Source organism: Eleutherodactylus coqui, chromosome 3, assembly GCF_035609145.1.
Source record: "Eleutherodactylus coqui strain aEleCoq1 chromosome 3, aEleCoq1.hap1, whole genome shotgun sequence".
NCBI classification, from domain to species: domain Eukaryota; kingdom Metazoa; phylum Chordata; class Amphibia; order Anura; family Eleutherodactylidae; genus Eleutherodactylus; species Eleutherodactylus coqui.
In genome coordinates, this window is record NC_089839.1 from 191565766 (window position 1) to 191578975 (window position 13210).

At 42.4% G+C, this 13210-nt stretch overlaps 1 protein-coding gene across 9 annotated transcripts in view; it reads left to right on the forward strand.

Moving 5' to 3' along the window:
• The window catches only part of MITF (melanocyte inducing transcription factor), a 232389-nt gene that overhangs the window by 162007 nt on the left and 57172 nt on the right, over window positions 1-13210 (forward strand). The gene's annotated exons all lie outside the window — the stretch shown is intronic.

Consider the following 13210-nt stretch of genomic DNA (forward strand, 5'->3'; position numbering starts at 1 on the left):
GCTGAATCCTATTAAAGTGAATTAGGCCTACAATACCAACCAGGGCCACAGCACAATGTCTGCTTTCAATACAGTACACAAAGACACCAGCCCAGGGAAACAGCTAATCACTAAGGGGTCCCGGTCAGTAGAACCTCACTGATCTGCTATTAATGACATCCTGAGAATAGGTCATGGAAAGCTAGAAATGGGACAACCCCTTTACATTTGAAGCATTGTTTGGGAGTATTACCTGAGCCTGGTTCCTGCATGTACTGTATGCCACTTAGACGCTGGGGTGAAAAGTGGTGATCTTTTATGAGCGCTCTATTGGCGCCTTGACTAGAACTTCAGAGTGTGAGATATAGCGCTTGGTCATGTTGTTGCTGCTTGTCTGGATGTGGCTGGTAAAAAATAAATACTAACAGCGGGCTCTAAGTGTAAATTACTGCCCAGGCCCGTGCTTTACCGGCTCTGGCAACCTTACAAGAGTACTATGGCCGCTTCAGTGATACCAGGCACAGTGCCATACATTGTATAGTGGCTCTGCCTAATATTACAGCTCAGTCCCCTTCACGAACATGGGAGTTCTTGAGCAGCAGCCCCCTACCAATATAATATTGATGACCTATCTTGAGAATAGGTCATCAGTTTAAGCATCCCGGAAAACTCCTTTAGGTGTGATGTCATATGAGATTCCAGGTCTGATATGATTGGTATTCAAGTTTTCCACTTTGTAACAAGATGAAATATGTTGTTTCCATAAATTAGAAGATAATAGTAAGAATGATAAATCTTCTATCTGATCATACAAGTTTACCAAGTTCGGGTGTTACTGAGTCTGAAGGTGCCTAAAAATACATTATTCACAGCTCATATACTGACATCTTGTAGAGCTCTTGGGGGAATAATTAGTCCTTCTATATTACTGTATGTGAAAATTAAAACTGTAATGTTCTCAACATGAGAGAGGAAATATTTATATCGAAGGTATCTTAAAGGAACAGTGTGCCAAACTGATGGACCATCTAGTCTGGGGGGATAACACATAAGCAACAGAAGTATTGGTTAAAAGAGAGAATTTTTGAAATTTTTGAACTGTAGTACTTCCTGTTATCCAGTAGATAGTGCTGTGGTTAGTGCTTCATGTGTTATAAGGTCCTGTGCAGGGCTTGTGGGGTGGTTTATGACACAGGAATTTAACCCTTCAGTGATGTGCCTATTTTTTGCCTTAAGGACCAAGCAATTTTCATGGCAAGAGCCATAACTAATTGACATAACCATATGAGTGCGGGAAGAGTTGTCGTTTTTATTAGTACCAGTTTGAGGTACAGGTGGCTTTCGAATTGTGTTTTATTGTGTTTTTGTGAGGCAAACAAAATAAAAATAGCAATTCTGACTTTTTACGGCATTCACCATGTGAGTTAAAGGGGTTGTCCCGAGGCAAAAGTGGCTTTTTTTTTCTGCCCAGTTCCCCTTCTAAATCAAACATTACAATGTACACGTGTAAAGAAGGTTTAAAGAAGGTTTCTACTCACCATTCTAGCGTTTCATCAACTTATAAAACTTCTTCCAAAGATGGCCGCCGGTCCTTTCCAAGGGATGCACCGCGGTTTTCTCCCATGGTGCACCGCGGGTCTTCTCCCATGGTGCACCGTGGGCTCTGTGCGGTCCATTGCCGATTCCAGCCTCCTGATTGGCTGGAATCGGCACACATGACGGGGCGGAGCTACGCGATGACGCGTAGAAGGGGCGGAGCCAGAACGCCGCTCGTGCCCGGACCGACCAGAAGGGAGAAGACCCTTCTGCGCAAGCGCGTCTAATTGGGCGATTAGACGCTGAAATTAGACGGAGCCATGGAGACGGGGACGCCAGCAACGGAGTGGGTAAGTGAATAACTTCTGTATGGCTCATATTTAATGCATGATGTATATTACAAAGTGCATTAATATGGCCATACAGAAGTGCTTAACCCCACTTGCTTTCGCGAGACAACCCCTTTAAGTAACACAATATTTTTATTGTCTGGATCATTTTGAATGCGGTAATACCTATTATGCCTTGTTTTTTTAATTTTTGGGAGTATTTTATCCATATGAAAAGTTTTTTTTGTGGGGAAAATATATATTTTTTTCTTAAACTGCATTTTTGTCTTTAAATTCAACTTTATAGAACGGTTTTGACGCTGTTTTGTTAGTTCCTTAAGGGGAATTGAAAATGCGATCATTAGATCGCTAGGATAGTACACTGCATTACTTATGCAATGCATTCTACTAAGGCTCCGCCTGTCACAGAGTCTAATAGGCTGCTGTCATGCGCTAATAGGCTGACTAACATGGCAGATATGGAGGCCTTTTTCAGGCTTCCGGCTGCCATGAGAAGCCATTGGTACCTTGCGAGAGCATTGTGGTGTGCCAATGGATGACAGAAGGATTCCCTTCCCCTGTCATCTTCTTACATGATGCAGTTGCTATTGATTGTGGCATGTAAAGGACTAAATTGCAAGGATCTCGGGTTTTTCAATTCGTGGCTGTTAAAGCAGGATCCTGGCTGTCAGTAGTCAACCAAGTCACTGCCTTAAAAAGATTTATGTGCAGGTTTAAAGCCCATTAGTGATGTCAGTAAAAAGGCGTATTGGCAGTCACTGAGGGGTTAAATAGCACCCTAGAGAGAATCCTTGTATCATGCTCCCCTCTATCAGGCCCTGCACTGGCTTAACACAATGTATCAGATTTGCCAGGACTGTTCCTTTAAGTATTTAATTCTTGCCTCCACACTGCCCTTCTGTTCTCGCATGGTCACACATCAGTATTATTTTCTCCATTCCATCCAAAGTCAAATTCAGAATGAGGGCGGGTTCACACGCCTCAGCGCAATGCATTTGCCATGTGAACATGGTGCTTTTGCACGTATGTCTGCGTATTCTACGGTACTTTTTGCGCACTCAGGGCCTGCTCATATGCGTGTGCAACACCCCAATTTAAAAGGCTGTGTAGGTCCAGATGTTTTTTTTGCCGTTGTTTTGCGCTGTATTTCGCGCATTCCCTTGCAGATTGCATGCACGCTTGCATATCCTCATAGCCTTCTGTGGGGACCTTTGGTGTGCAAATGCATATAAAATAGAGCACATTCTATGTTTTTGCGCACAAGAATTAGGAAATGTGAATGAACCATTCAAATCATTCTATTCTCTGCGTATTGTGCTTGCAAATTTTTCATGCACAAATATGCGTGCGAATACGCCCGTGTGAAGAAGCCCTTTTTTTGAAAGACACCAGTACACTGGGACATATTTACTTAGGTCCCCTGTACACATGTATTTTGGGCCATGTGCTGTCCTTCCTAATCCGCGAATAGTACACAGCCCCATTAAATGCCTATAAAGACATGCACATTGACGTTTTTTCAGTTGGACCGTCAGTCCTGACATCCTCGAATGGCTGTGATTGGTTCATCAGATTGGCTGAGCCACGGCGCTCATGATCCAATCACAGCAATCTCTTGCTGGAGGCGGGGTATTCAAGCCCCGTTACCAGGAAGAGAATGCTCTCTCAGCGCTGAGGACTACATGGAAGACTTCTGCAGTGCCGGAGACCAGCGAGAGGGATCCGAACGCTACCTGCTAGGTGAGTATTAAGACATCCATCGAAAATAAGACCCTGTGCCTCTTTTGGGGCAAAAATTAATATAAGACAGTGTCTTATTTTCTGAGAAACACAGTACTTGTGCATTGTGCAACCCCCATAGACTTTTATGGGGACCTTTGTTGCGCACATAAGTAGAGTGTTTTTTTTTTTTTGTGCACGCAAAAATGCAGGAGATTAACACAAATCCATTATAATCAATGGGTTCTATTCTCTGTGTATTGTGTGCGCAAATTGTGTACAGGCAAATACACATGCAAATACACACGTGTGTCACAGATATATTTGCGCACAAAAAAATTATGCATGCATTGCGCAGAAAATAGAACCATTGATTTCAATGGGTTTATTCACAACTGCGTATATTGCATGCACATTTTTTTCTCGCAAAAAACCCAGATTGTTCTATTTTCTTGCAAATACGCATACGTTCGTGTGACAGAGTCCTTTGTGTTGTTGTTTGTTTTTTTTTGCCCATGAGGCTTTTTATCATTGCACCATGTTTTAAATATGCCATTTTTTTCAGTTTTTCTCCTATAGGTATCTCTATAGGGGAAAAAATGGAAAGAGAAACTAACCCTGTGTGGGACCAAAAAAATCACATCTTTAAGAAAAAACGCAAACTAGGGAAAAAAAACACCAAAAAAAAATACATGTGAAGGAAGTATTAGGGGGGCATTCTGGAACATTTTTTATTTTTTCTATTGATGACCAAAAGGTGTTTGAATTCAATGGGAGCTGTGTTGTAGTACGAACCCGGGCTGCTGAGCTGTGATCAGCACTTTCTGCTTCCTGGGTTAACCACAGTGGTAGAGGCTCCGGGAATCAACTGAGCAGCGGTATCTGAGAAAAATGTTTAAAAATCCTGGAATACCCCTTTAAGAGCTTTTTACATGGCCAAAGCATGAACAGTCTTCCAAATGTTCGGTTGCGTGATCACCGGCCAGTTTGAATGTGCAATCAGCCAACCAATGAGCAAACGCTCGGCCATCGCCTGATCAGCTCTTTTATGTGGGCGTAAAAAAGTTGCTGGTTGGCCGGATATCTCCTCATGTAAACAAGGAAATGTACAGCTGACCAAAGAGACACTAGCTGCGTTGGGACACCATACAGTCGATCTTCTGCCAAGTGTGAATAGCAGTGAACAAGCGCCAATCCACATGTTTTGTCAATCGGCGTTCGTTACAAATGGCTGTGTAAAACCTTTAAAATCTGCATTAAAGCAGAGTATCCGCAAGCACTGTTTTTTTCTGTACTTTTTACTATTTTATGGTCTCGATCAACCCACAAATTTTTGTATGTTTTTCCCTATTTTATGTTTTTGAATTTTTATGTCCGACATTTTTAATTATTTATATATGGACCAACAAAAAGATCTAAATCCTCTTTATCCTCCTACTTTTTTTTCTTCCTTTTCTCCAGCACGACATCTGCCAGACAGTAGATGCTCTTCCGAAGGTTAATGACATTCATTAGCGGCTGGTAACTCCTTTATTTTAAACCTAGAGAAAAACACATGACGAAGGCCTAAGGGTTCTTCATTCCTCGTCATACAGAAGGCCAGCTCTGTGTGTAGGGTTCATTCTATCTTGTGTAAAAGGAAGCTGCATCTCTTGGAAAGAGTTACCCGGTCATGTGAATACACTGATCACATTATCAGGATTGAGAGGTGACAGTGGAAGTCTTATGATCTGCTAAGCATGCGATGGTAGGACTATCCCTTCAGGTGTTGATCTTGTCTACGATACTAGCTTGACCTCCTCCTAGTAAAATGTGCAATTAAATAAATAAATTGGGATGTTATTTAAAATATTTTCATGGAAAGTTTTTACTGTTTTAATTAAATACTGTAATAAAAACATATTTCATTATCCGGCACCTAAAAGTTCCAATTAATGCCTAATTCATAGAATCATTTCAATGGGCTATTCCCATAGACAATACCTTTTTATTTGAAAATTTCCCCCTACAATATTCTGATCATAGAGTGTCAAGTTACTGAAATATGGGTAGCATTCAATTCCCCTACAGCTCACCTGCAGGAGAAATGAAGTACTACACACTTTCTATTACAATCAATGGGCTGTCCATGTAGTGCATGGATATGCCAAGTCCTAAAGAGAGAGACAGGCTTTGTAGCTACTCTCCTCTCTTGCCAATAGATGAGGGTCCTGAATAGGACAAATGGGAGACACCTTGATCAGATGTGACCCTGCACGCAGACTTGAAACCAGCAATGTAGAAAAAAACAGAATCCGTGTTAGAGTCTCTGCATGCCGATTAACCACATCAATGGAGCTAATCTGCATGGCAGCTTTTTAATGCACATCTGCAGCAGAAATCCAAGACTCAATCTTGGATTTCTGCTGCGGATTAAGAGGTGGATCAATAACGGTAAAATCCGTCTGAACATACAATAGCGCACCATATCATACCATTGGTATGGGACCTGTGATCATGAGTGGTCTCTAAGCAGGAATGTCCAAAGATGATGGGCCCAAAAGTGTCAACTAACACCAGGAAAGAAGGTCCGAAATCCATTTTCCCATGGCCACAAGTACAGGGATTAATTACTTGGCCACTCTATTTACATTCCGTTTGATGTAGGTTCTGATATGTTAGTACAGAGCGGATGAAGCCATATTATAGCATACCTCTTGTCCAAACATACAGATGTAGTCAACTTTAACCTGACTGTGATAATGTTCTGCAACAAGTTATTGAAAGCTATTGAAAAGCTATTGTCCCCATCATATCTTAACACAACAGAAGCTGTTATTAAGCAATTGAAAGAGTTATCAAACTGTGGCACAGAAAGTTATCTTACGTGTTAAGAGTCAAGTTAAATTTGGCTGCATCTGTGCATGGTGCAAAGGGAAGAATGATGTGGTCTACTAGCAAAGCATAGTGGGAAAAAGCAGGGGCACATAAAAAGACGGAAATATTAGAATGGGGGCGGCTATCTTGCCTGAGCTGCAGTTAACTGAAGAAAGATGATTCACAACGGCTTCATGGACCATAGACAGGAGGAGACCCATTAACTTTTATGGGAGAGTGTTGTGTGCATGTTCTGTGACCTATGCAGGGAGGAAGAGGAGGTGAGTTGTGAATGGTAGATCCTGTGTTATCTATATATAGGTGCTACCTCTCAGTGTAATCTTGACTGTGATGATAATGAGATGAATGTAGAGAAGTTTTCTCTACAGATCAGGAAGTGTCAGACTATTATTAGGCTTTGTAGCCACTGTGAAAACTGCAGGATTTTAGAATAAAAAAAAACTATATAGATTGTGACATTAAAAATATTTTTTAAAAAATCACCTAAAATTCCTAAAAAACATGTTTAACCTAAAAACGTGATTACTATAATTTTCCGATAACACATTCCCTTTAAACTGGACCTGTCAGCTCTCCTGATATATCTGTGTTAAGTAATAACTATGCTACATCATCTTTTCCCGTAGCTTTAGGTTATACCGTTCCACAGGGGAGTAACTATAGGGGATGCAGTTTCACCCGGGCCCTGAAGCCTTAGGGGGCCCATAATGTCTCTCTTCTCCATATAGGGAGCTTAGTAGTATGAATAAAGCATTATAGTTAGGGGGCCCTGTAGCAAATTTTGCATTGGTGCCTATGGTGTATGGGTGCAGATGGAGAGGGGTGGGGGGCAGCTGAACGTTTGCACCCGGGCCCGTGAGCCTTTTGTTACGGTCCCGCGGTTTCACTATTATTCCTCCTGGAAATGTTTAAATAAATTGACAACTGGGTGTTACCATTGCCCTTATCAAAAGGCCATGTACTGCTCTGTCAGCACTAATTGGACAGTGAGAAATGCAGACTGTGTCAGCAGCACCAATATCCTCCCAAATCCAGTCAGGCCGCCATTAAGCCAGTTAAGGAGCCTTCAACCTTCCACACCATAAAAATCCAATAGATATAAAATAGGACTGTCAGCATGTAGGGATGCAGTAGAATTGTAATTTTATTCACAGAAGTAGCAGCGACATTTCGGCCTTACGGCCTTCCTCAAGCTCATTTTGGACAGTGTCCGAGTATGTAGGACACATCCTCAACTGGTAACACCCAGTTGTTAATTTATTCATACATTTATAGGAGGAAAATCATAGGAAGAGCATAATGCAGAAAAAATACTCCATAATTATTTCATGGAGAATCTAAGTAAAACAGACCTTCCGGGAGAGCTTGGGCCTGTACTAGGGCTCTGATAACAGCCTCATGGGCCAGCGGTAGTATACTTGTACACTTTTAGAATAGTCCTGTTTAGGAATAGGTGACTATTTTTTCTTGACCCGGGGAGGCCAGAGTAGCCTTCTTTGGATAAAGTGGCCACAGCTGCCAATTTATTAACATACTAAAACACAAACATATATTTTAGAACCCATACGAGGGGAGAGTCCTTGGAGCCACAAAATCTGGTGCTAAACATTTCTCAACCGGGAACACTACCCTCACCATACCAACTGGCTCAGGGTCACCACAAGCCGCCCTTGGGTGGCTACTACTACTATGATTACGTCCGGAAGGGGCTACTGCCCCCTGCCACTAGCCAAGTCACACCGCACCAGACACCAGCAAATTACACAAGGAGGGAGTCTTAATAGGTGAGACAGTGCCCACCCAACTCCCCCCAAATCAATTTCAACCAACTCCAAGGATCCCCCACCCGCCAACGCTGCCATGACAATAACTGCTCCTCCCACCTACAACCCTATCAGGCGGGATTTTCTCAGATGTTCCTCTCCTCAAAGATGGCCCTCACTCTCCTCCTCTACTTTTTATATCACCCTCGGCTACTTCACTCCCAGCCAATCTCTGTTTTCCCCCTGCTTTCTTCCAGCACATTCCTAACCTATTCTAAATCCTCTTAACCCCTTCACTACCAGCTCCCTGGCTACCTAGCCCCCCGTGTCAAGCGGGGCTTCCACTTAAAGCGGCTCCTCACCCCTTCTCTACAGCCTCATACTTTACACTTGCAGTGTCAGGCCTCGGTCACACGGGCGTTTTTTGCCGCGATTTGCGGATCGCATGACGGATGCGCATCCATAAATCGCATGACCGGGGCCAAAAAATCTGCTCCTAGCCGCGTTTCCTTTGAAACGGGCCCGAGCAGTGAAGAGCTGTCCAGCCCATTGAATTCAATGGAGCCGGCAATACAGCCGGCTCCATTGAAAGCAATGGTCTGCGGGCGATCTTAGGATGAATTTTCTCGAAGGGCTTAAAAATATAAGCCCTTCCCTGAAAATCATCCAAAAATGTGTAAAAAGTAAAAAAATATATATACTCACCTTGTCCCTGCAGACGGAGTTCAGCCGCGGCCGGCCGGCAGTTCTCCTGAACTGCTGTGAGTAGTATTTAGCAGGCAGGGATTTAAAATCCCTGGCTGCCAAATGGGCTGCCTCTGATTGGTCACAGCCCTCACCAATCAGAGGCAGCTCTCACTCACCCATTCATGAATTCATGAATGGCTGAGTGAGTGCTGCCTCTGATTGGCTCAGCGCAGGGACCAATCAGGGGCAGCTTTCAGCTATTAAATGACAGCTGAGAGCTGCCCCTGATTGGTCCCTGCGCTGTTGTTCAACACCCTGCAAGATCCTGAAGGTCTGTAGCTGTTGGGGCATGCTGGGAGTAAAAGTTCACTATGATAACGGTTGTTGTTGAGGGAGAATATACCCCGAAATGCAACTGCTTCTGGGTGTCATCTCAGCCTGTTTGGGCAGTTCATCTTTTTTATATCAATACACACCGTAGTTTATTAAATGGACATCTAGGCTATCCAAGATGCTGTATATTGTGCAGCCAGTGTACTGTGTCATACGCCACTGTTCGGGAGCTGGTGTCTATTCCTGACCAGGGCCCACTGGGGGCACTCACCTGTTCCCTCCGTGCCTGTATGAGCCTGTAGGCTTGACATAGAATAATCCTTAATTGTAGAAAAAAATTCAAAAATGTCCTAATTTGCCGAAGAAACAGCCGCCACTCTTTTTCGCGAGCTCATACGCTTCACGTTTTTCATGATCATGGAAACCTTTCAATACAAATATGAAATTTGTGTCATTCCAATCCAATCTTGTAAGCAGACTGCTGAGTTTTGCCCAGGTGGGTAATTGAAGTATTTGTGATGCGCTATAACTTCCATGCAGACCTTATACGATGGTGTTATACTGTGATTCAGAGCATTCTCACTTATAATCTAACACGTTATCTCGCTCATTAATTTTATATTTAGCTGAGAAAGCTGAAGCAGAACTAAGACAATGCCCACTTCTGTCTCCTTGCTTCCTAGTTATAGTGTCTTTTTACTTATTTTTGTATACAAATGGGAAACGGTATATTGCTTCTGCAGCGCCACCTATCAGACGGTAGCTTCCCTATAAGTCAATGTCTGACCTTTATGAAAACGGAAGATTGGAACAATGCCTCTACAGCGCCACCTATTAGAAAGCAGCATTCCTGCAAGTCACCATCTGACCTTTTAACAGGCCTGCTAAGGGTGCATTTACGTGGGCGAGCACAATATTAGTCCGAGAAACTCTTAAACTTGCGATTCCAGATGCGAACATCATGTGTTATTGCTTTAAAAAATGCATTGCATCGCATCTATGTACCTGCGATTTTAATGCATTTTTGAATTGCATGAAAAAAATCGCAAGTGCTTACAATAGTTTCAATGGTAAAAATTGTATCGCACTCGCATGCAAATCGCATGGCATGCAAGTGCGATGTGATGTCGTTTTTTCAAAGATCCCATAGAAAATAATGTGTGATTCCTTGCAAGGAATTGACCAAAAATAGGACATACAAAGACCTTTTAATCTCACAGCAGAAAAGTTGTCCGTGTGAATAAACACATTGAAATCTATGTGTTCCATCCATATCACATTCGGATGGAACTCGCCCATGTGTATATACCCTAAGAAAACCAGAATCTTCTCCAGAAGCAAAAGATACCCATGAGCAGACAGACTCTACAGTAGGTTGTTGGCTAGATGAGAGGCCTATAATGTGGGTTGGAAAGTGTAAAATTTCTCCTTAGGGAGAGCACCTAGTAGGTATGAAGAGACTTATAAGGCCATGCATGCTCCTCTGGGAAATTTATGCAAATAGGAAGATGGAACATGTCAATGTCCAACCTCCATTTGGTGCTCCCCCTAAGGAGAAACTTTACCTCTTCCCACATCATAGGCCTCTCACACAGCCAGCAACTTACTGTACACTGATCAGGGGCAGAACCCCCAAATAGTCTGTCTGTACATGGTTATCTTTTATATTCTCAGCCACTATTACAAGGCTTGTTAAAAAGTTAGACATTGACTTGTAGGAATGCTGCCTTACAATAGGTGGTGCAGTAGAGGCATTGTTCCATCTTCCCATTTGCATACATTTTGCCACAGGAGCATGCATGGCCTTATAAGTCTCCGCACACTTTCTAGGTGCTCTCCCTAAGGAGAAACTTTACCCCTTCCGACCTTTAAACTAGACTTGCAGCATGACTAAGAATATAAGCCAAACCAGAGTCTTCTCCAGAACCATATACAGACAGCTGTTTCAGGGTTCTTGCCCCACATCAATGTACCAATGTACTTGGTTCTCTCCACGAGGAGAAATAGTACCCCCTTCCTACTCTCATCCAGTCAAACAGAAAACCTACTGTAAATTGATGAGGTGCAAGAACCATAAAGCAACTGTCTGTATATTGGTATGTTTTCCTCATAGATAAGACTCTGATTTGACTTGTATTCTTAGTCTTGTTGCAAGGCTTGTTAAGAGTTCAGACATTGACTTATAGCAAAGCTGTCTTCCTATAGATGATGCTGTAGAGATATTGTAAGATCTCTCATTCGCATAACAAATTTTCCAGGGGAGCATTTCATAGCCTAAAGTCTCTTTACCCCTAGTTGGTGCTCTCAACCAGAAGAAACAGTACCTCCTTTAAATATTTTTGAGATTTAGAGATAGAAGAGCTACTATTACTGCTGTGGCCACCTTAGGGTTCTACTATTATTGCAGGGGTCGCTAGAGAGGGCCATGTTTACTGCTGGGTCACTAAAGGGGGCTATGCTTACTGTTGGTGCCATTAAAGGAGGCTACTATTACTGCTGGGATGACTAAAGGGGGGACTAAAATTATTGGGACCACTGGAATAATGGTGGTAAATGCATATGATAAACCACACCCCTTTTTAGCATGGTCAGTATTTTTTGGTGACAACGATGGCAACCCTACATGCTGACTAGAAAGGAGTGTCAGAAAGGTTGACTAGAGGTGTGTTTATGATTCAATCTGGTCTAGCTGCTGGAACTTCAACCAGTCGCGAGAATTGAGGTCCCATGACCCACATATGAATGGAGAAGTAGTCAAGCATGCTCTCCTTTCATCTGTTAGAGGACTTTGGGGGGACAATTTGTTTCTCAAACATTTATATGGAAAGAGGACAAGGAATGCCATTCTCATGATCGGTGGAGGTCCCAGCAGTTGGTCACCCACTGATCAGATAATCGTCCCTTACCTTGTGGATAGGGAACATGTTGTTATCTTGGGACAATCCCATTAAGGCTACATAGGAATTGATGTCTTCTTGAAATTGATGACAGCAGCAGGAGAGGATTGTGTTGACCTTTGTTGGAGGCAGTGACCTGTCCACTCATGTCATTATTATTAGTTCTAAGGTTCGGTAATTTTATTATACTGATACATGTTTTTGCACATTACCATTTAGTATTTAATCGTCTTAGCTGAATTGTGATGTCCTGTGTTGCACTCTTGGATATCACTCAGCAGATGTTATTAACAACCACAATCCGATTCTCAATTTCACAGATTGTGCTTTTAAAAAAAGAATAAAATCAAAATAAACAGCGGTAGTCTTGGGGGGATTTTCAATTTATAATTCACACTCCACGTGCGGTACTTTATGTTGTTGGTGAGTCACACTAATATCACATATGGTGGATTTTAGTTTAAATCTCTACTGGATAGCGAATCTTTTCTGAGACAACCACTCAGGAGTATACCGGTAGGGTTCACACAATGATAATTTTTCCTTTGAGCTTCTCCGTTCGCTTCTTTTTTGGAGGACAGAATAGTATAGTCAACTTTGCTGTTTTCTCCTCCAAAAAAGATGGAAAAGAACAGACACCAGGTCAAACAGAGACCAAAGTTTGCACCTTTGGTCTCTGCTTGATTAAGTCTTAGGTTTCTTTCTCTTTGAATATAATTTTAGACTACTCAAATGGATCCCCAAGATGGAAAAGCTCAACAGAGAGAATAATGCTGTGTGAACCAAGACTAAATGATGTAGGGTAGCAGTTGCATTAAGGTTATGGTTCCTAAGGGGGCTCAGTGCTCCCTCTTCCATGTAAAAAAGCACAAGTATTATAAATTACGCATGGAAGGTTGGGCCCTTTAATAAAATTCATATTGGGGCCCAGGAATGACAAGTTACACCACTGTGACAACTCAAAATTGCAATAAATAGTGGCCTTTTAGCAGAGTCCACCTATCCAAGACACAAGCCAATATGCACAGTATATAAGGAGTTAGAGATCTACCTCGAAGAATTCGGTCAA